At 42.4% G+C, this 21,876-nt stretch overlaps 1 pseudogene; it reads right to left on the bottom strand.

The window, feature by feature from the left end:
• Positions 1-690: 690 nt before the first annotated feature.
• LOC118569375 overlaps positions 691-21,876 on the bottom strand; it is a 44,734-nt pseudogene continuing 23,548 nt past the window's right edge.

Here is a 21,876-nt window from a genome sequence, read left to right as displayed (position 1 = left end):
AATGTGGGTAAAGATCATGAAATGAGAGGGTTATTCTGAGTATCTATGTAAACCTTGTATAATTACAAGGATCCTCATAAGCGTGAAGTAGAGGGTCAGAGATAAAGAAGACATGTGTTGTGGTGTGAAAATAACATGTCCCCCATGGTCCTATGTATCGCCACCTTGAGGGGCCAGCCTCCAAAGCAGCGCATGGGGCTTGTAAACTAAGACTCTAGGGAATCAAGACACACACTCTCTTCATGTTTCCTTTCTTTATTCTCCTCTCTTGTGTCTTTTTACAGCATATATACCCCCAACAAACTCTTCCAGGCAATACAGGAGTCATATAAAAGTTACATTCCATTTTTAAGTGACTGATCATAGAACACACGACTATGTAAACATTTTGAACTAACACCCTGGAGTCAGAAGTCATAAATCTGTATGCCCTCTCCTATCTCAGAGGCCAGGAGAGTGCTAGCTCAAGTCTTGGGACATGGAGATGCCTGGAATGTCATAAATTCTCTAGTTCGGGCTCAGGCCAACATTTCTGAGAGAGTATATACATATACATATACATATACATATATATATATATATATATACACACACACACACATACATACACACACACACACACACACACACACACACACACACACATATATATATATATATATATATATATATATAGTTTATTTGTTACCCTTAAAGACTGGACTCAGATTTGGAAGTAGACGCTCTCAGCAAGGACAGTCTGCGTCTCTTGGCGATCTGTTCCTGGCCCTTTTCTTGGGCTTCCTTCATTCTCTTGGCCAAAAGTTTAGCATATTCTGCAGCCTCCTCCTTGTTTTTCTTTGTTCCTTGTTTCTTCAGAACAATCTGCCAGCATTTTGTGTTGCAGGACACGTGGAGTAACAAGACGCTGAATCTTGGGTGCTTTGGTCCTGGGCTTCTTAAATTCTTTGTTTAACGGCTTTCCGACAACATATTGGCGGACATCATCTTCTTTAGAGAGGTTAAAAAGCTTTCAGATTCTGCTAGCTCCTTTAGGTCCCAACTGACAAGGGGGACCTAAGTAGTGTCTGTCAGTCCAGGAATAGCCTTCTCTCCTTTTTTTTTTTTTTTTTCCACAACGGGCAGGTTGAGAACACTCAGTTTGGCATCCACATTGCATCCTCGAATAGCCTTGCACTTCCTCTCTCCTGTTCTCCTTGGTCTATAACAAGAGTGCCCCTTACTCAATAGCAGGCACACTCTGCCATGGGTCAAAACGCCTTGCTTCATGGGAAAATCTTATTTGTCATTCTCGCCACTGAATGGGACCACACATTCCTTCCACTCTCCACCCAGAGCATCAGCAGCTACTTCTGTGGCCATGCGCTTCTCATAGAATATACAAAGCTTGCATCCATCATCCACTTCGATGAGTTTCTGACAGCCAGTGGTGGGAAGGAGATGTTCAGCTTCCTCTTGACACAGCCGACTGCCTAAGAGGTAGCACAAAAAAGAGTGCATGTATCTTTTAGTATCAGCTCAGTCGGCACTTTCTGAGATACTGTGGCACTGTAACACTGAAATCTTTTTTTTCCCCCCATAACACTGAAATCTTAAAATGTACTTTCTGCCTTGTGTGTGACTCCTGACTATCAAAAGAAACTTGTAGTCCTTTATCAGGGCTATAGAGTCAAATTATTTTCTGTAGCCCTGACTAGTCAGAATTTATTTTCACAAATCGGGGTCAGGAATGGGTGCAAGGAATTAATCATTTGCCAGGCTAGCAATAATCAGGCTGTTTTGTACTTATGATCCTAGCTATGTGTCTTTGTGAACTATGGACTGCTTTCCTGGGAATGTTCATCTTAAAAATGATTAGCAAGGCATCTGGTCTAATCTAAAGCTATTTTGAAGCTTTGTGTCAGCTAATGATTCACATGAAACCTGTGACTGCATTTCTCAGCATTAAGATTAAAGGAATGTGAGCCAGCCTGGCTCCTGGACTCAAATGTTTTCCTAAATCATAAATCTGAGCTGTGATCTAAAGCAGAGTCTAAGTGGAACTCATAGGCCTTAGCTATGAAACATATCCTAGTATTTATTTTTATTCATCAAAACTCTGTATCAACTAGACAATACAGTTTAAGGAGGAATCATCTTCCTGACAATCCACAGATGTAAATGCCCAGTAGACTGAGATATTCTCATGATATAAACACACTATAACACAAGTAGGGAGGGTCTCCCCACATCCATTCATACAGGTACCGGGGAAAGATTATAGCAGCAACATGTAAAGGCACAGCAGAAGCAAAAGACATTCCAGGGTCTGTGGTCATGTGGCCTTGCTTTAGCAAGATTCATCCATCTGAGAGTTTTCCTCATGGTGGACTGACACCTTGAACTTCAGTCGCCATGTGCTGTGGATATCGCTCTGTGTAAATAAAGTTCTGATTGGCCAGTGGTCAGGCAGGAAGTATAGGCGGGACAAGAGAGAGGAGAATTCTGGGATGTAGAAGGCTCGGGGGAGACACCGCCAGCTGCCGCCATGAGAAGCAACATGTAAAGACACTGGTAAGCCACACGCCATGTGGCAAAGTATAGACTAACAGAAATGGGTTAATTTAAGATAGAAGAAGCAGATAACAAGCAGCCTGCCACAGCCATACAGTTTTTAAACAATGTAAGTCTCTGTGTGCTTTCTTGGTTGGGTCTGAGCGACTGTGGGACTGGCGGGTAAGAGAGATTTGTCCTGACTGGGCCAGGCAGGAAAACTCTAAATACAGCCATGTGCTGCTCTGACATGGCTACCGGTGTCGATGTGGCTACTGGCACTTACATGTTCTAACTTACTTCAAAGCTGGTAGCACTGTCTGGAAAAGCTATGGAAGCTTTAAGTGGAACTCTTTGAAACTAAAGTCCCAGACCCCAGACATGGATCTCTAGGATTTAGTGTTTGTCCTGCTGGGTTTTGCTCCTACTTTGGTCCAATATTTCCTCCTTATGCCCATATTCCTCCCTTTAGGGGGAGAATGGATATGTTCTGTGCCATTGTGTGCTGGAATGATGTAATTTAAAAAAGTTTTACAGGGGGTTATATAGTTAAAAGTCTGCTTTGAGTCTCCAGAGAGGCTTTTCTCTTTGTGCTTTTTTTTTGCTTTTTTTAAAGATTTATTTATTTATTATGTATACAATGTTCTGCCTGTATGTATGCCTGCATGCCAGAAGAGGGCACCAGATCTCATTCTAGATGGTTGTAAGCCACCATGTGGTTGCTGGGAATTGAACTCAGGACCTCTGGAAGAGCAGCCAGTGCTCTTAACCTCTGAGCCATTTCTCCAGCCGCACTTTGTGCTTTTAAACAGTGTTGGGACCGACAAAGACTGTGAGTACGTTTGAAATTAGTCTTAGTTCATTTTTCATCATGCAATGGCCGTGAGCCCTTTGGGGCTCCAGTGGAATGTTATGATTTGGATATGAAGTGTTTCCCACAGGCACATGTGTTTGAAAACTTGGTCCCAAGCTGGTGGCTCCGTCTAGTAAGGTTGAAGAACCTTCGGGAGGTTCGGGCCTTGCTGGGGTCACTGGGGCTGGCTTGGAGGTTTTGTGGCCGGGAGCCACGTACTGTTCTGCCTCCTGATTGCAAGGCTGGTCTCGTACTCCTACTTGTCATGACTTCTCTGTATGGTGGGAAGAGCTGGGTTCTCAGGATCCATAGCTGAAGCCCCCGGAAGGCCCTGGCCCTAGGCCATTACTGGCTCTGTCAAATCTAGTCCTGGTTTTGAGGAGGATCTATGTCCCTTCCCCATACATCAGGGCCTCAGGGAAAGGAAAAATCTGTTTCCTCAATGGAGTCTCACTGGGTATATTAGCCACACTTCAGAAGTAGTTGGCCAGTACAAAAAAGTAAACTCAATGGTATTTTTGTGGACATTTTGTCTCCTTTTGCTTTGTTTGGGCTTTTTTTTTTTTTTTTTTTGTCTCATTGGTCTTTTGCTTGTTTATTTGGATATACATTTTTGTGGTTTTGTGAGGGCACTTTTTTTTTTTTTTTGGTGTGTTTGTTTTTGTTTTTGTATTTGTTTCTTTTAAAGAGAGAGGGAGGAAGAACATAAAATTTTGAGGATAGGGAGGTAGGGAAGACCTGGGAGGAATTCTGGGAGAGGGAAAAACATGAACAAAATATATTTTATGGAAAAAAATCAATACATGTTGAGGGCAGAACTGATGAACCAAGAAGCCAAGCTAGTGCCCAAACAAAGCAAAATGTCCCCTATGACGAAAGCATGCAGTCTCTTCAGCAACAGGATCTTATCTAGTTCTGCCAGGAAACCAAAAGCATTGTCAATATATGTATTATCTGGGGGACCTCAGGGCCTACCCTGGCCCCCAAGCCATTGGGAGGTAGCCTATCTTTTGGGACTGTTTTTCATCAGCTACCCTCCCTTGTGGTTTCTGAATGCCCTTCCCCATCCACTCAGGGCGCCTTTTATGTTTAAACTCTTTCTCTGCTGTTTTGTTGTTCTTCCAGGTGCTTTCCCAAACACTGGGCCACTCAGAAGTTACGACATCACTCACATAGTGAAAGTTTTCCCAGGGGTTGGGAGGTGCAGTAGCTCTGGGGTTCACAATGTCCTTCTAATCACATACCAACTGGTCATAGGAGTCAGCAGCTAAGGGGATACCAAAGGGAAATGTTAGCAAGGCCCTATATAGCATGAAAAGTTTCTATTGTGTGTGCCAGCTCTTCCTTGAAAAGATCAGCTTGGGACACAGTGCTGTGGATGGGAGGCACTACCTTAACCCTCCACAATGACAGGCTCCATGAGCAGTCTGGCTTCCTTATTTTGGGGTGCAGTCACTGGCATCTTGAGCATCTCTTCACTCCCAAGGAGGTGGGAGGGCTGACTTAGCTCCTGGGATCTGTGTTGGGCCAATAGGGAGCAGACTCATGTTCTCACCTGCCTTACTGCATGGCTTTTCTGAATCTCACAGTCCATGAGTCAGCTGGTGCATTTCTATTTCCTACACTTGGTCCTGAAAGGGCACTTGTCTGGGTAAACAGTCTTCATCCCTGAAGAACTGTACACAACATACACAGGTGAGAAAACTGCCCATTTCTACAGAAAGCTTAGCAACCTGCCTGGACTCTGCCTGGCTTAAGCTACATACATACCACTTTCCTAACAATGCACTTAGCAACATGGGTCATCTACCTATACCCAGTCACACATACACCCCATTTCAAACAATGGAATAAGTTACTCCTCCCTATCAGCCCTTTAGTAACTCCCCATTTTGTGGTTAGTTTCCATTCAAGCATGCTTTGAAACACATCCAGGAACTCGAAGCAGGAAGCTAATCCCTCTTGGACTAGTTTTGGATGTATGTTTAGTAAGACAGCCTGTGCCCTTTGAGTGAACTTTTGTGGGGAAAACTACTTGTCATATGATGGCTCTGGGGCCAGGGATAGAGGGTCATGAGGGCCTGGGAAATTAAAGAAGATGTGAAGAGTGCGGGCAGATGTGCCATACTCTATTCATTCCAGGAGAAGGTACATGCTCCTGGGTTCAAGGATATCTGTGCAGAATCACACAGAAGTGGCATCTTGTTAGAATCAGTTATATAATGAGTTATATAACAGTCATATTAATTGCTTACTCATCTTTCCTAAATATCTAGCAGCTGTCAACTTCACTAAGTCATTCTGGATATCCACAAAAGAGCAATCTTCTTTTATTAATCAGGGTTCTCTAGAGTAACAGAATTTGTAAAATGAGACTCCATCTATCTATCTATCTATCTATCTGTCATCTAAAGAAAATTTATTAGAATGACTTATAGGCTGTGGTACAGCTAATCCAACAATGACTGCCTATGAACAGAAGGTCCAAAAATCCAGTAGTTGTTCAGTCCACGAGGCTGGATGTCTCAAATGGTTTTCAGGTTGTGTGGGAATACCAGTGAAGGAATGGATTTGCTAGCAAGGCGAGAACAAGGCAAAGAGCAAAAGCTTCTTTCCTCTATGCCTTGTATAGGCTTCCAGCAAAAGGTGTGGGCATGGCCCAGGTTAAAGGTGGGTCTTCCCATCTCAAAAGATCTGCATTAAAGGTATGTCTTCTTCGGCCAGATGGTGGTGGCATTCTGGAGGCAGAGGCAGGTGGGTCTCTGTGAGTTTAAGACCAGGTTGGTCTACAGAGTGAGTTCCAGGACAGGCTCCAAAAGCTACACAGAGAAACCCTGTCTCAAAAAAACAACCAACCAACTAACCAACCAACCAACCAACCAACCAACCAACAAAGGGTATGTCTTCTCACTTGATGACCCAGATTAGAAGTGGATCTTTCTACTTCAAAAATAAGCAAAAATCCCTCATGGGTGTGCCCCTCCATTCTCGATGTAGTCACTTTGACGACCAAGAATAGTTGTCTGAACACAAACTAGCCCTTACGGTCCTCTTGTTCCTTATGCCACTTTTATGCCTACATGTGACTGAGCTTGCATTTGATTAACTCAGATGCATCATGAGAATGGCCATTCACAATGAAGACGCAGGAAAGCCTGCCATAATGTACCACACAGAGAAGGGTTATTGCTTATTATGTTGTTGCTTGAGTGCCAGTTGTTGTATGAACTTTTCCTGGGAAAATGTGACAAAAAAATGTCTACTCACCCAACAAAGCACCAAAGAAGAGAAAAATAATTATTCCACCTAAGTGTAGGTTAGTGAACCAAGAGATTTATTGTTCTTACTTACATGAGCATTTGTGATCTTCAAACAACCATGTCACTGAAAAAGCACATCCCACCATAGATGATGACATCTCTAGCTAGCTCTGTCAAGGTGGATCCCCATTTCAGTTAACATTCCAGGTATTATATTCTCTAGAACAGAGGTTCTCAACCTGGGAGTCCTGCCATCAGAAAACACATTATTTCCAATGGTCTTAGGAACCCCCAACCATAAATTTATTTTTGTTACTACTTCATAACTGTAATTTTGCTACTGAGTGGTGTCTCGGTTCCTAAGACCATCAGAAATACTTGTTTTCTGATGCTTGTGACCCACAGGTTGAGAACCACTGCTCTAGAACTTCCCCAAGACCATGTGCATTTGGGGCAGAAGTTCATATAGCTGGCAGGGAGGTGCAGGATGGAGTGGCTGAAGCCGAAGATAAGGGTGTGTCTTAGTTACTGTTCTGTTGTTGAGGAGAGACACCATGACCAAGACCACTCTTACAAAAGAATTTAATTGAGGGCTGGCTTATAGTTTCAGAGGATTAGTCCATGATCATCATGGCAGGAGCCATGGCAGCAGGCAGGCAAGCATGGAGCTGAGAGCTTACATCCCGATTCACAGGCAAGCAGGCAGCGAGAGAGAGACTGGGCCTGGGGTGGACTTTTTAAAACTCAAAGACTACCCGAAGACCTCTCAAAGACCGTTTCTCCTAGCTGGATGAACAGCTAGTATACTAGTTTCATCTCTGTTGCTGTGATAAAAAAGACTCTGACCAAAAGCAACTTGGGAAGAAAAGGGATTCTTTGGTTCACACTTCCAGGTCACAATCCATCACTGAGGAAAGTCAGGGCAGAAATGCAAGCAGGAACTGAAGCTGAACCCATGGAGGTTCAGACTCATGCTCAGCTAGCCTCCTTACACATCCCATCTGCCCAGGGATGGTGCTGTTTGCAGTGGGATGGTCTCCTTCACATCAATCACCAATCAGAACAAGTCCTCACAGATGGCCACAGGCCGATCTGATCTGGGCAATCTCTCAGTTGAGACCTCCTCAGATGACTCTCAGCTGTATCAAATTGAAAAGAGCCAGGGCAACTAGCCTTGTTCAGTCAGGCTAGCCCTCCTTCACTGTTACCTCATGCAAAGAGACATTGATTGAATTATATAAAACTATGCATCACCTCTGGAGCCTGGATAGATTGTAGGGCTTGTCAAATTTCAAAGCTCTGTTTCATACCAATGGTATTGTTTGGAATTTGAAAAGTGCTTAAGAATTATGTATCAATGAGTAAGTGCTGAAGGAAGACAAAAAAGTATTATGAAATAAATTACAGAGTTATAATTGATGCTTATTCAGAACAAAATTATTTTTGGTGTGTTTTGAGCACTAGATAAATGTCAAAGTCCTCAGTAAGAAATAGCAAAAACTGATGAAACAGAATGAATTCTCTCTTAGAGCTGTGGTAGATGAGACACCAATGTTCTTTGTAAGGCTTGGTCTGTGCGAGACCATGCTGTCCAAACAGTCTCAGGGGACTGGGGACACAACTCAGTTGATGGAGTACTTGCTTAGAATACACAGAGCCCTGAGTGTAATCTCGAGTGCTGCTTAACTCAGATGTGGAGGTACACACCTGTAATCCCAGCCCTCGGGAGCAAGTTCAGAAATTCAAGGTAATCCTCAGGCTACATATTGTGTTCAAGAGAAGCCTGAGCTGGTGGCCTGTCTCAAAACAGTAGGAAAAGCAGCAGCAGTAGCACCATCACCACCACCCACCACCACCATAACCACCACCACACCACCACCACCACCACCACCACCCACCCACCACCACCACCATCACCATTACCACCACCACCACCACCACCACCACCACCACCACCACCCACCCACCACCACCACCACCACCATCACCACCACCACCATCACCACCACCACCACCACCACCATCACCACCACCACCACCATCACCACCACCACCACCATCACCACCACCATCACCACCATCACCACCACCACCACCTCTGCCACCACCTTAGTTCCAGGATGTCATATTAACAAATAGTTTTCAAGTAGTGCTTGAAAGAATTTTGAGTTTTCTTTTGACATAATCGAGATGCCTTTGGACACTAATGCATGCATAACTCAAAGGACTTCTCCTAGAAGGGGAATCCTAGCATTTGCACTTTCAAAAAATAAAATCTGGGGCTCTGCAAAATATCTCAGCAGATAAAAGCACTTGTCACGTAAGCCTGATGACCTGAGTTTGATCCCTGCAGCCCACGTGATGGAAGGAGAAACCCAATGCCTCAAAGCTGTCCTCTTTACTTCCACACTTGTGTGTGTGCATGCACACACACTAAACATACAAACAAGCAAACAAATATATAAACTCTGTCACTCTGGATGACATAGCCTTGTTTAGTACCTGAGAATACATGTATTCATTTACTTTATATTTAAGTTTTCATTCTAGTATGTACTATATGTGGTGCACATGCCCAACCACACCCACCCTTCTTTTTCTTTCCTTCCCTTTCCCCATGTCATCCTAGACAGTTCCACTTCTATTTTCATACCACATATACGTACACATTTTTAGATGTCTAAATAAAAACTGAGAACACACACGTTTTCCTGAGACTGCTTAATTTGCTTAAACATGATTAGCTCCAGCTGCATCTGTTTTCCTGAAAAAGACACCGATTTATGTCTTTAAGGCTGAAAGACATTGCACTAGGAACACATCACATTTTCCTCATCCATTTCTCAGTTGTTGGGTATCTGGGTTTGTTCCATGTCTGAACTCTTGTGAATGGTGTTAACAATAAATACTGATGTGCAGGCATCTCTGGGGTATGCTACTTTGAAGTTCTTTAAGTAAATGCTCATCACAATGGTTGTTTTAGTTAGGGTTTCTATTGCTGTGAAGAGACACCATGACCACAGATAGGTGGTCATGGGTGGCCTACAGTTTCAGTGGTTTAGTCCTTTATCATCATGGCGGGACATAGCAACATGCAGGCGAACATGGTGCTGGAGAAAGAGCTGAGAGTGGAGAAGGAGCTATACCTTGATCCCACAGGCAGCAGGAAGTGATCTGAGACACTGGGTGTGGCTTGAGCATATATGAGACCTCAAAGCCCACCTCCACAATGACACTTACTCCAACAATGCCATACCCTCTAATAGTGCCACTCCCTATGAACTTATGGGGGCCAATTACTAACTACCACAATGGTATAGCTGGGTTATATGGAAGATCCCTTTTCAGCCTTTTGAAAAACCCTCATACTGGCTTACGTAGTGACTGGAGTTGTTCATGTTCCCACCAGTTGTATACAAGGATTCCTTTTATCTGCATTCTTGCCTGCATTTGTTGTTGTTTTATTAACACACACTAATCACAAATGGTACTAGGTTTCATTAGGGGATAGTCAGATGTGTATATAGTGTATTTTGATCATACCCCATCTTCTGTAAACTTTTCTGTCCTCCCTCTACCCTGCTGATGCTTTTCATCTTCCCAGATAGTTCCTCTTCTATTCTTGTCCCCTCCCTTCTGTGTGTGTGTGTGTGTGTGTGTGTGTGTGTGTGTGTGTGTGTGTGTGTGTTCCAACGTGTTTAATTAGGGTTGCCTACAAGAACATGGCTCACAAGTTATTTATAGGAGCATGGGCAGCCTACTGATGGATATACCACCAAAGAAGAGCTCTCTCTCCTAGCAAACATTAACTACCCATTGATACTCAGGGAAGAGGAAACCCTCATGAGCCCCTCCCTCCCTTTCTCTGTGTGCAGTCTTGACCGGTCTCATGTATATTGTGTGTGTAATTACGGTTGCTGTGGATTTTGGTTTGTTTTCCCCAAATTCATATGTTACACAAGTCATCCAAAGTCCATATCTCTCGGGTGTTTTTTACATTTATTCATTGATTGGTTGATTGGCAGCCCTACGTGTGTGTGTGTGTGTGTGTGTGTGTGTGTGTGTGTGTGTGTAAATCAGAGCATGATTTATGGGATTCAGTTCTCTCCTTTCACCATGAGGGTCTCAGAGATGAAAGTCAGATTGCCAGGCTTGGTGACAAGCACCCTTTCCCGCTGAGCCAGCTCACTAGCCTCTCTCTGGTTTTTAAATGTAGGCAGGCACTTGACGTTATAAACTTTAATTACAACTTTCATTTACCCAAGGGTTTGGTATATTGTGTTTTCATTTCCATTCATTCCCAGGATTAAATATTTTTTAATTTTGATTTCGTCAATGACTCATTCACCATTCAATAGTATGTTCTTTAACTTCCAGGTGTTTGTGTGTGTTCCATAGTTTCTCCTGTTATTATTTATGTTTTCATTTCCAGGATAGTCAGGCAGAATAGAATAAGTTATTTCAATTTGTGTATGTTTTTTAAAGACTTGTTTTGTGTCCTATTATGCCATCTCCGTTAGAGAAAGTTCCATGGGTTTCTGAGAAGGATGTGTATTTTGCAGTGTTGGGATGGAATAGTCTGTGTATCTTGTTAGGTCCCTTTCATCTATGGTGTTATTTTACTCAAGTGTTTCTCTGTTTAATTCCTAAGGATGGGCTTATCTAGTGATGAAAGCAGAATGCCGAATTTACTTACTGTTATTGGGTTGGGATTAACTTATGACTTTACACTTATGTGTATTTGCTTTATGAAATTGAATGTAACTGTGTTTGGCATGTATATGTTTAAAATGTAACATTGTCTTGATGAATCACACCCCTAATTAGTATGAAGTGGCCTTTTAAAATAAGTATTTATTTTATTTTAAATGTTGTGTATGTGTGTGTGGGTACATCTACATGGGTGCATGTCCCCTCACAGTCCAGAAGAGGGAGGGAGACCCCCTAGAGCTAGGGTGGCATGTGGTTGTGAGCAGTCCTACATGGGTGCTGAGAACTAAACTCATGCCCTCCGGAAGGGCAGAGTGTGTTCCTACCTGCTGATCCATTTCTCCAGCCTGAAAGCCTCTTTTCTGTGTATTCCGACAAGTTCTGTTTTGAAGTCTGTTTTCTCAGCTGTTAGGATGATGCCACCTGCTCCTTCCTACTTCCATCTGCTTGGGTACTTTGTACAACCTTTCATCCTGATGCGGGTGAGGCACATTTGATGGAGACATGAATTTCTTGGAGGCAAAAAATAGATGGATCCTATTTACTGATCTGAGCCTTTGATGTCAGAACTGGGACCATCGATTCTCTGTTAGCACTGAAAGGTGTGTGTTAATTTCTGTCATCCTGTGGATTTTTTTTAGTGCTTGGTATTTTCTTGTTCCCCAGTTTACCTACCTACTGCTCTAGCATTGTCTGTCATTTCCTACGGCATCGTGGGTATGCTTATTTTGCTTTTCCGTCTGGAGAATTCCTTCCAATATTTTCCTGTAATACTGACTTAATAGCTATGAATTCCTTTAGTTTGTTTTGGTCATGGAATTTTTTTCTTATATCTCACACACATACGTATAGTGGTATAACCATATTATCCAAGTAGATTTTCTTTAAAACACGTTTTTTTATATTAATGTATATTGTGCATTTAGCCTATGCTCCCAAATCCAAGTAGTTTTTTTTTATTTTATTTTTTATGACTTAGGGTTAGAACTGTGTATTGGTCAGGAAAGAGAAATAACTAGGCACACAGCAAGTTAACACTGGAAACAGATGGTAGGAGCGATTTGAGACTGAGCCAGGCTCTCTGAGTTACAAAGCATCCTTCAAATTCACTTTGCTATTCATAGAGAGTGATGAATCACACTATTAACTTACCTAATTGTCCTTAGCTGCAGTTATGAGGTTCAGCTTCACACTCCTTTAACTCTCATTAAATAATCATTAGATGAAATGTCATATTTTGAAGATACCTCATACTGAGTTAGTGACTTTCATTCAATATCTGTTGGTATTATTTGAAAGTATCAGAGTTCATTGACTCGTATATACTTCAACTTGCCCAGTACATTTTCCCCTGTAGAGTCACTGTAAAATGGCCACATCTTCTCCTCACATTTGAAGCCATGTTATTGTGCTGTGAAAATAGACATGATTAGCTCAGAATAAAGAACAATTACAAAAAACATATGAATTTGAAAGGCTATAGACTAACCACACAGATTTCAAGTGCATGGCCCCCAGAAGTATTTATAGCATGGATTGACGTGCCTGGGTGTTGTAAATATGAACATTTTATAATAAGTAACAGTCTAAGCAACTTCTTCCTTTCCTTTTCTGCTTCTAGAAAAAACATATTTCTCCCACATATTTTATTAAAAATTTTTTTCTTTATCATGAAACTTGGGTCTGTTGAGGAAAAAAGTCTTTTTCTAACTAGACCAGTTGTTTCGACACTTGTTCTGACCTATATTGAGAACTAGACTAACACTAACTGACCAATCAGGGAAGAACAGGTGTGTCAGATAGGATTAGACTATCTCAAGAAGTCACTACTCCCAAAATAGCAATATTGGGGCTGGAGATGGCTCTGAGGTTAAGAGCACTGGCTGCTCTTCCAGGGGACCTGGGTTCAATTCCCAGCACCCACATGGTGGCTTACAACATAATTGCAGTCATTTCCAGAGGATCCAACACCCTCTTCTGACCTCCAGGGAATTTCATGCAGTCTAAACATCTGTACACATAAAAGAAAAATAAATAAGAAAATTAAAAATAGCAATATCTAAGGGAAAATTATAAAAATAAGTAAATAAAAATAAACCTGTGACTAGTTCAGTTGGTGTGTTGATCAAAGGCTTTGAGCCGAGTTGGCAGTGGTGGTACACACCTTTAATTCCAGCAGAGGCAGGTGGATCTCAGTGAGTTCGAGGCCATCCTGGTCTACAGATTGAGTTCCAGTCCATCCAGGACTACGCAGGAAACCCTGTCAAAAAAAAAAAAAAAAAAAAAAAAAAGAAAGAAAGAAAGAAAAAGAAATAATATAAAACAAAGGCTTTGAACTGGAACTTGGACAGAGTCTAGGGCCAGTACACTGAGTCTGAGAATCTAGACCGGGTGCGAGGCTTTGAATGGAGAGTTACTGCTATAGAGGTGGGGCTGTTTGTTAAGGGACTGACTCCTGACATTCCTATTTCTTGACCTTGTGCTGTAGAAAAGACAAGTGTTTAAAATCCCAGTCCTCTGTTCTCAGTGCAAACTGTTCATCTGGCGACAAAGAGCCCAAGTCCCAAGAGATGAAGGATGGCACTGTGGTTTGTTTGTTGACTTGCTCTGTGTGTCCAGACACTATGACAAACAATGGAAACAGCAGCAACAACAACAACCAATAAAAACCCCCCGAGTGTTTTGTTTTTGTTTTTGTTTTTTGTTTTTTGTTTTTTGTTTTTTTGTTTTTTGTTGTTTGGTTTTTCGAGACAAGGTTTCTCTGTGTAGCTTTGGAGCCTGTCCTGGATCTCACTCTGTAGACCAGGGTGGCCTCAAACTCATAGAGATCCTCCTGCCTCTGCCTCCCAAGTGCTGGGATTACAGGTGTGCACCACCACTGCCCGGCAAAACTCCTGAGTTTTGCAGAGGGTTTTGCAAAGAGTCTTGGTATGTAACCCAGACTAGCCTTGAACTCATCAAGTAGCCATCCCTGGCTTGGAACTCATGATCTTCCTGTTTCAGCCTCTGTGGTGCTGCGATTACAGCATTATGACTGGCTGATTAAAGACAAAACAAGTCGGTGATTTTTGGTTTATATGCTATATATATATTTTCTTCTACTAGAAGATTAGCTAGTCTTCCTTATCATATGATGAATCTTTTCTTGAAAGAAATAAATACTTCCTGCTTTATCAGAGCTGTAAAGTCCAAGTTAAGCTGCCTTATCTCCTTCCCCTCTAAGATCCAATTCCAATTTTCTCTTCAATTTTTCCTTCTTCTATGAAGAAATCCATAATTCTGTGTATATGTGCATGTCATTGACCTATATCTTCAGCTTTTCCTCTTCCTTCCTTCCTTCCCGTCCTTATTTTGCCTTTCCTCTTCTATCCTTCTCTCCTTCCCTCCTTCCTTCCTTTATTCTCAGTTGGAAGGTCTCACCATGTGGCTCGGGCTGGCCTTGAACTTGTAATCCTCATGCCTAAGATACCTGTATAGCTAGAAATATAGGTGTGCATCACTGTTCCTGGCTTAACCCCATTCATTCCTTCATGGCTTACTCCACCCACTCAATCAACACTTAACCTTGCTTCTACTGTTGACAAGAGTTCTTTACTTTGAAACTCCATGGCTTGTCCCATTGAGGATGAAGACCATATCTTCTTCTTCTTATGAATTCATCCCAACACAATGCTGGCTATATTCCTCCCTGAATGCTATCCAAAGACTTAATAATCTTTTCCTTCCCAAGGGTACTTTAGTGTTTATAGAAAACAATTCTCATTACTGTCCTCTGCAGTGAACATTATCCTTTAAGTGATCTCCACTGCCACAGGCTATATAGCTTATTCCACGAAAGGTAAATACCAAGCTATTTCATTTGTTGAGGTTTATCATGTACTGAAAACTGTTAGGTATTTTTAAGTGTGTTTCTAATCTAATCTCACAGGTCTCTGAGGTAATTCCAATGCTCATGTCCAAGACCACTCAGCTAATAATAGGCATGACTGATTCTGAAACTTGAGTCTGGTAAATTCTCAAGCTCTTGCCTTAACCACAATTCTAAAAGGACATGCATGTTAAAAAAATGAACACAACGCTGTACTTTCTCAGCCCTGGAACCATTCATTGTGGAGGCTTCATTCTTCCTTGTGATTGTACTTAAAATACATTCTACTGGATGAAAGAATGCATTGGGTTTAGCAGTCAATGGAAATCAACTACATTAGCTCAGGAAATTCAGGAGCAATATCCAAGTTGCTTGGGCTTCAGCATTTCCTTCTCCTTCCCTTAATAAAAGTACCATGCAATCTGAGTGTGGTTGTGTATGCACGACATCCCAGCACTTTTGAGGCATGGGCAGGAGGATCAAGTTCAAGAACAGCATTGGTTATGAAGAGAATTAAAGGCCACCCTGGTCTGTATGAGACCGTGTCTCAAAATTTAAAAAAAAGAAAAAGAAAAGAAAGGAAGGAAGGAAAGAAAATATCAGTAAGTGAAGTCAACAGTAATAATGTGCAATACTCTGTGCAGTTAGGGCTGCAGGGTCTTGTGGCATACTTAGTAATTTATGTTTTATTCTTTCACATGTATACAATACATCTTGATCATATCTGTACCTCCCTTACCCCTCCAACTCTCCCCAGGACCCTCCATCACATCTTCTTCCCAACTTTGTGTGCTTCTTTTTAATTAATCAGTTAATTTTTAACATGTTGAGTCCAATTAATGCTGCTCATATGACATGAGTATGGAGTCATTCACTGGGTCATAGGACCTACCTGTGGCCACACGCAAAGAAAAAAATGTCTCTTCTTTCCCCAGCAGTCATCAAATACCAGAAGCACTGTAGCCAGAGGCTGGGCCTTGAGAACTTCTCCTTCTTCCGTGCTGGGATTATTTTTGCATGTCTTTTGTATTTTGAGACAGAATCTCAGTCTGTAGTCTAGGTTGGCCTAGCACCCGTTGTGAAACTGGTTCATCTCCTGCGTGCGGGAACTACAGATATGCACTGCCATGCTTTGCTAGGTAGCTTTAAGGGAATGATCTTGATTGCAGTTTGGGAGAGATCAGAAGAAAAGAAGCAAAAGAAAAGACCACAAGGCAGGACTTGGTTTATACATCAGGACATTTATACTAAATCCATGAGTTTTTATGCTCATTAGGTACTATGGATTTAGGGATAAGCTATTGAACTAATTTCCCTCGCTCTGGCTGCTCCTATGTCAACCTTGAGAGATCCCAGAGCTTGTTTGGTTGTGGATTTTATGACTGAAACTGAATAACGGTTCCTAACCATATGCAGTTATTAATAGTATCCATGTCATAGACTTTCGTGGTATTGGTGTGTTTGTTACTAATCCAGCTAGTTGTCCTGAGCCTAGCCTTCCTTGATAGAAACTTGGGAAGAGACTCAACATTCAGGGCCACCTCTGGGTCTCCAATGTCATTGTGATCGAACTGTTCCTCCAGGCTTTCTCTTTAATATTACCGCTGTTCGGGGACATTAATTAAAACCCAAATCTCACAGACCACCAAGGAAATATAATGGTGGGATGATGGAAGGATGGATGGTGACTTGCTATTCAGCTGCCTCCGCTCCAACTTAAAGTTAATGATCACCCAGTGGGAGCAGTGTAAGCACCTGAAGGGCTTACCTAAACAGATCTTTAAGTTCCCTCCTGGCTTCTAATTCAAGAGGTCTGAGACAAAGCCTGGGATTTGCATTTTGAGGAAATTCCTGGATGATGTAGGCTGCTGCTAGCCTGAGAGCCACACTGTGAGAACTGCTGATCAAAATGTCATAGTCCATACTGAAAATGCTCTTCTTTATGATCTTTGTCAAAGAGCTATCCGATGCTCTCCCTAGCTTGTGGCTGTTGTCTGTTGACACTTGGCCACCAACAGACCCTCTTGAGAGCTGCTATGGCATGAAGTGCACTGTTCTTCACTACTCAGACTCCTGAATTTGTCCTCAGAGTTTCAGCCCCTGCAGGACTGACTAGCATCCCATCTTTCAGAACTGTGTTTGCCTTTTCCCATGTATTTTACCTCACCACCTTCAATCCCACTTCCGTGCCCTCCATTACCATTACCATACAATCCTTACCACGTCAGCCTTAGCTTCTCCACACACAACGATAAATTCCACTCTTTTCATCTGTAACCTTTACTTCCATCCCTCAACCTCTCTCTGAAGTTCCACTGGCCTTTGGATCATAAGGGAAGCTTGGTTACACCAAGTGTCGTTAGGCTGTCTAGGCTGGCCCAAACACCCTGGGATCAAGTGATTCTTCTGCCTTAGCACGAGCAGGCATACAGGCCTGTGTCCAACGTATCGATCATCAATCCCTTTCTTTAATGCATCTTAAAATTACCTCTTGGTCCTAGACCTTTTTTTTTTTTTTTTTTAAAGATTTATTTATTTATTATGTATACAGTATTCTGTTTGCATGTGTCCTTGCAGGCCAGAAGAGGACACCAGATCTCATTACAGGTGGCTGTGAGCCACCATGTGGGTGCTGGGAATTGAACTCAGGACCTCTGGAAGAACAGTTGGTCCTCTTAATCTCTGAGCCATCTCTCCAGCCCCGGTCCTAGACCTTTTTGTACAGCCTAGAATGCTAGTGACCAAATTACTCTCAATGTACTGTGTCTACATCCCTACCACTCTTTCCAGTCACACACTCCTAGCTCTTCCCTACACACCTCTATTGGTGGGAGTATTAAGGCAACCCTATGTAGTGAAAAGGGAGGTTTATTTTGTGGGGTAACTTACAAGTAAAGGGACAGGTTACAGGGGCCGGGAAAGGTGTAGTGCAGTTCTCTGGAGAACTCTGTTCAGTCTACCTCTAAGCGTCCAGGATCCAGGATTCAAGAGAACTGGCACATCCAGATCTTGGGTCTTAAGGGCTCCTCTCTTGACCTGCCTTGTAGGTGTGACATTTACCGGAAGCCTCACTGGGGGGTAGTACTTTCAGGTCAAAGCTAGAACAGCTACCCACTACACACCTCTGTTTATATATTGGGGGCCAGGGGTGGTAGAGATGATCATATATAAGTATAAATAATTACTGTATGCACAATGTCCCATGAAAATCATAGGCATGTTACAAAACCTGTGGGCCTGTAAATATGTGAAAGAGACCTACGTAAGACACCTGCTTAAGATGATCATATAAACATCAAGGCAATTATGGGAGCCCTAACTATGAATAAGATATCACCAGATTTGAAAGGTCCTTAAGTACAAGGATGGTATAATTTCTATTTAGTTTATTGATACCATCTAGCACTTAAAAATAGTTAACGAATTGTGTCTCCTCTAGTCCATTACACAGTGCAGTGAAATACCCTAAGGGTGCTCAAATGCTAAATAAATTATTTTAAAAAGTGATTTACCACTCTTTATATGAGAAAACACATACATGCTGATTATATAAGCATAGAAAATTCTGAGAAAGATTAACATTGGCATCAGCATATGGTAACATCTACGATGAGGCCAATGCCCCTTTTGTCCTCTGAGTTTGCAGTGAAAATCAAAACCTTATCTGGGAAAAGCTTACTGTGGTGGTTTGACTTCGATACCCTCATGATCTTGAATATTTGATATTTGGTCCCCCTAATTAGCCCCCTTTATTTGGAGCTGAGGATTGAACCCAGGGCCTTGCGCTTGCTAGGCAGGCACTCTACCACTGAGCTACATCCCCAACCCCACCCTTTCTTTTATAACACCTTGGTCAGGGTGTTTTATCACAGCCATAGAAAAGTAACAAATGTAGTTACTTTTGGCAAACAGTAGCAGAAATGATCACACATTTGCTGTTCCTGAGGCCCTGCCCTGAGTGAACCATGTGCTGCTTTTTTTAAACCTCTAACCATTACTCCAGGGAGAGTATCATTACTTTCGTTTTGTAAACAGGACTCAAAGAGTTTTGTATTTCATTAGCCACAATATTCGGAATTAAAAAAAAAAACACTTTAAAACTGGTTTAAAAAAAGAGGTGGCAGGCATGGTGCTGCACGCACTCTTGTGCTTGGGAGGCAGAGGCAGGCAAGTCTCTGAGTTCAAAGCCAGCCTAGTCTGTAGGGAGAGTTCCAGGACAGCCAGGGCTGTTACACAGAGAAACCCTGTCTCAAACAAAACATTTTAAATCTTTGAAATTTGTATGAGCTTTATAACTTTATTATTTACAACATCATAAATTGGATAAATTAGGTGAATTGAACTGCTGTTAAGTATTAGATCTAATATTTTAAGTCTTGTTTTGTTTTGTTTTGTTTTGTTTTTTTGAGATGGTTTCTCTGTGTAGTCCTGGCTGTCCTGGAATGCACTCTGTAGACCAGGCTGGCCTTGAACACACAGAAATCTGCCTGCCTCTGCCTCCTGAGTGCTGGGATTAAAGGTGTGCACCCTCACTGCCCAGTTTAAGTCATGGTTTAATTGGCTCTGAATTCTGTTCTTTTGAATCATTGCATTAGTTTTTTTATTTTTATTTTTCATGTGTATGGGTATTTTGGCAGCATGTGTGTCTGCACACTGTGTGTGTAAATTGTACAAGTTAACAAAACACACTCTGTTCCTTTTCCAAGTTCTCGTTCCTCCTGAAGACACCCCTCCCAACCACAGTCTTTCCCTCTCAGAAGAAACTGAAAACACCCCACTGATCCTGTGTTCTCTCCGTGTTCAGACCTGATTGTAAGTCTAGCTGTGATAAACCTCGCTCGTCTACCGGATGTTAGGCGCCTTTCTCTTGGGCACTTGCTCCGTTGGTCTACCCTGTTCATTTTCTTTTCGCCAGGGCTGCCCAAAGCGAACAGTCCTCCTGCCTCTGCTTCCCAAGTGCTGGGATTACAGGCCACCCTATCCACATGTAATTCTGATGGGAATACTAAAGATCTTGGAATCTTTTCTTGAAACAGTTGGCTGCCTCACACCTGTGCTTCTCAGATTGCCATGGTATGAGAAGTGCAGGGTGTCTAGTTCTGGCAGCGACAATTTCACTTGACGCTTTAGTTAAGAGGAGCAATTGGAAAATGTGTACAGCTATCTCGGTGAAACAGTAAAATGGTACAGAGTCATCCTAGTTTGCTTTCATTTTTAAAATTTATTGTATTTATCCCCCCCATTCTTCCCAGTTCTTCCCCAGTTCCTCTCCCATTCAGATCCCCCCTTTCTGTTTCTTATTAAAAAACAAACAGGCTTCTAAGGAATAACAAAATAAAATAAAATAAAGCAAAACCAAACACATTGGGATAGGACAGAACAAACGAACATGAGGAAACGAGCTCAATAAAGGCACAAGAAATAGATGTAAACGCAGAGGCCCGCTGATTCACACACTCAGGAATCCCATTAAAAACATAAAACCAGAAGCCATTGAGTTCATTTTCTGATGGCCGTCTCCTGCTGTGCATGTAGCCTAAACTTAAAGAGAAGTTTGTTTCCCCAGTGAGACTCCCTTGGAGGGAACTATAGTTTCACTTGGGAGTGGTTATCAATTGGAGACAGATCTTGGATTAGAGATGGGGGCATGTGTCCACTTCTTGCAGCTCTAGGACCCCATCTGGTGCAGATCTGTGCAGGACCAGAGCAAGCTGCCTCAGTCTCCTTGAGTTCACATGTGTGTAGGTCCTGCTGTTAAGAAGGCCTTGTTTTCTTGGTGTCCTCCATCTCTTCTGGCTCTTAGACTTTCTGCAAGGTTTCCTGACCTGTGGGGGAAGGGATTTGATAGAGACATACCTTGTAGGGCTGAGTGTTCCAAGGTCTCTCACTCTCTTCACAGTGTCCAGTTCTGGGTCTCTGTATTTGTTCCCCTCTGCTGCAGGAGGAAGCATCTCTGATGATGGCCGAGCAAGGCATGGATCTATGAGTATAGAGGAATGTCCCTAGGAGTCATTTTATCACTACATTTTTTTAGACCAGTGTTACTTGGTTTTACTCCAGGTCCCTGACTATCTAGTCTCAGGTTCTTGGTCACCCAAACAGTGTTGGGTATGGGTTCCAGCTCATGGAGTGGGTCTTAAGCCAAATCAGATATTGGTTGGTTACTTCCACAAGCTTTGTGCCTCCATTGCACTAGCATATCTTGCAGGCAGGACACCATTGTCAAAGGGTTTGTAGCCGGGTCAGTGTGTATGTTTCTCCACTGGTAGTATGCAGAACACCTTCCCATGTCAAGAACACCAGCATGCAGGGGTGAAGGCTCTGTGTTGGCACCAGCTCCACTTCTTCATATTTGTAAGTTGTGTAGGCGTTGTCTTTAGCAACAGGGCCTTGCCTCCATTGGTGGAGATCACCTATGGTGTTGGCAATCACCTGTGTTGTTTCGGGGTTCTCATGTGACCCTTTTAGCCAATAACTCAAGTAGGTATAACCCATTCCCCCTACTGGAAGCTTCATCTGGTGTCAAGAGATGTCCATTTGGGGCTTTGTCTGCCCCGTTATTTGGTGATTTCATTTAGCTCACCTTCATAGATGTATGTATTTTAGGAAGCTTCTAGTGTATTAGTTTGCTTTTATTGCTGTGATGAAAAACT

The sequence above is a fragment of the Onychomys torridus genome, chromosome 18 (genome assembly GCF_903995425.1).
Source record: "Onychomys torridus chromosome 18, mOncTor1.1, whole genome shotgun sequence".
NCBI lineage: Eukaryota > Metazoa > Chordata > Mammalia > Rodentia > Cricetidae > Onychomys > Onychomys torridus.
This window is presented reverse-complemented; position numbering and strand designations above follow the sequence as displayed.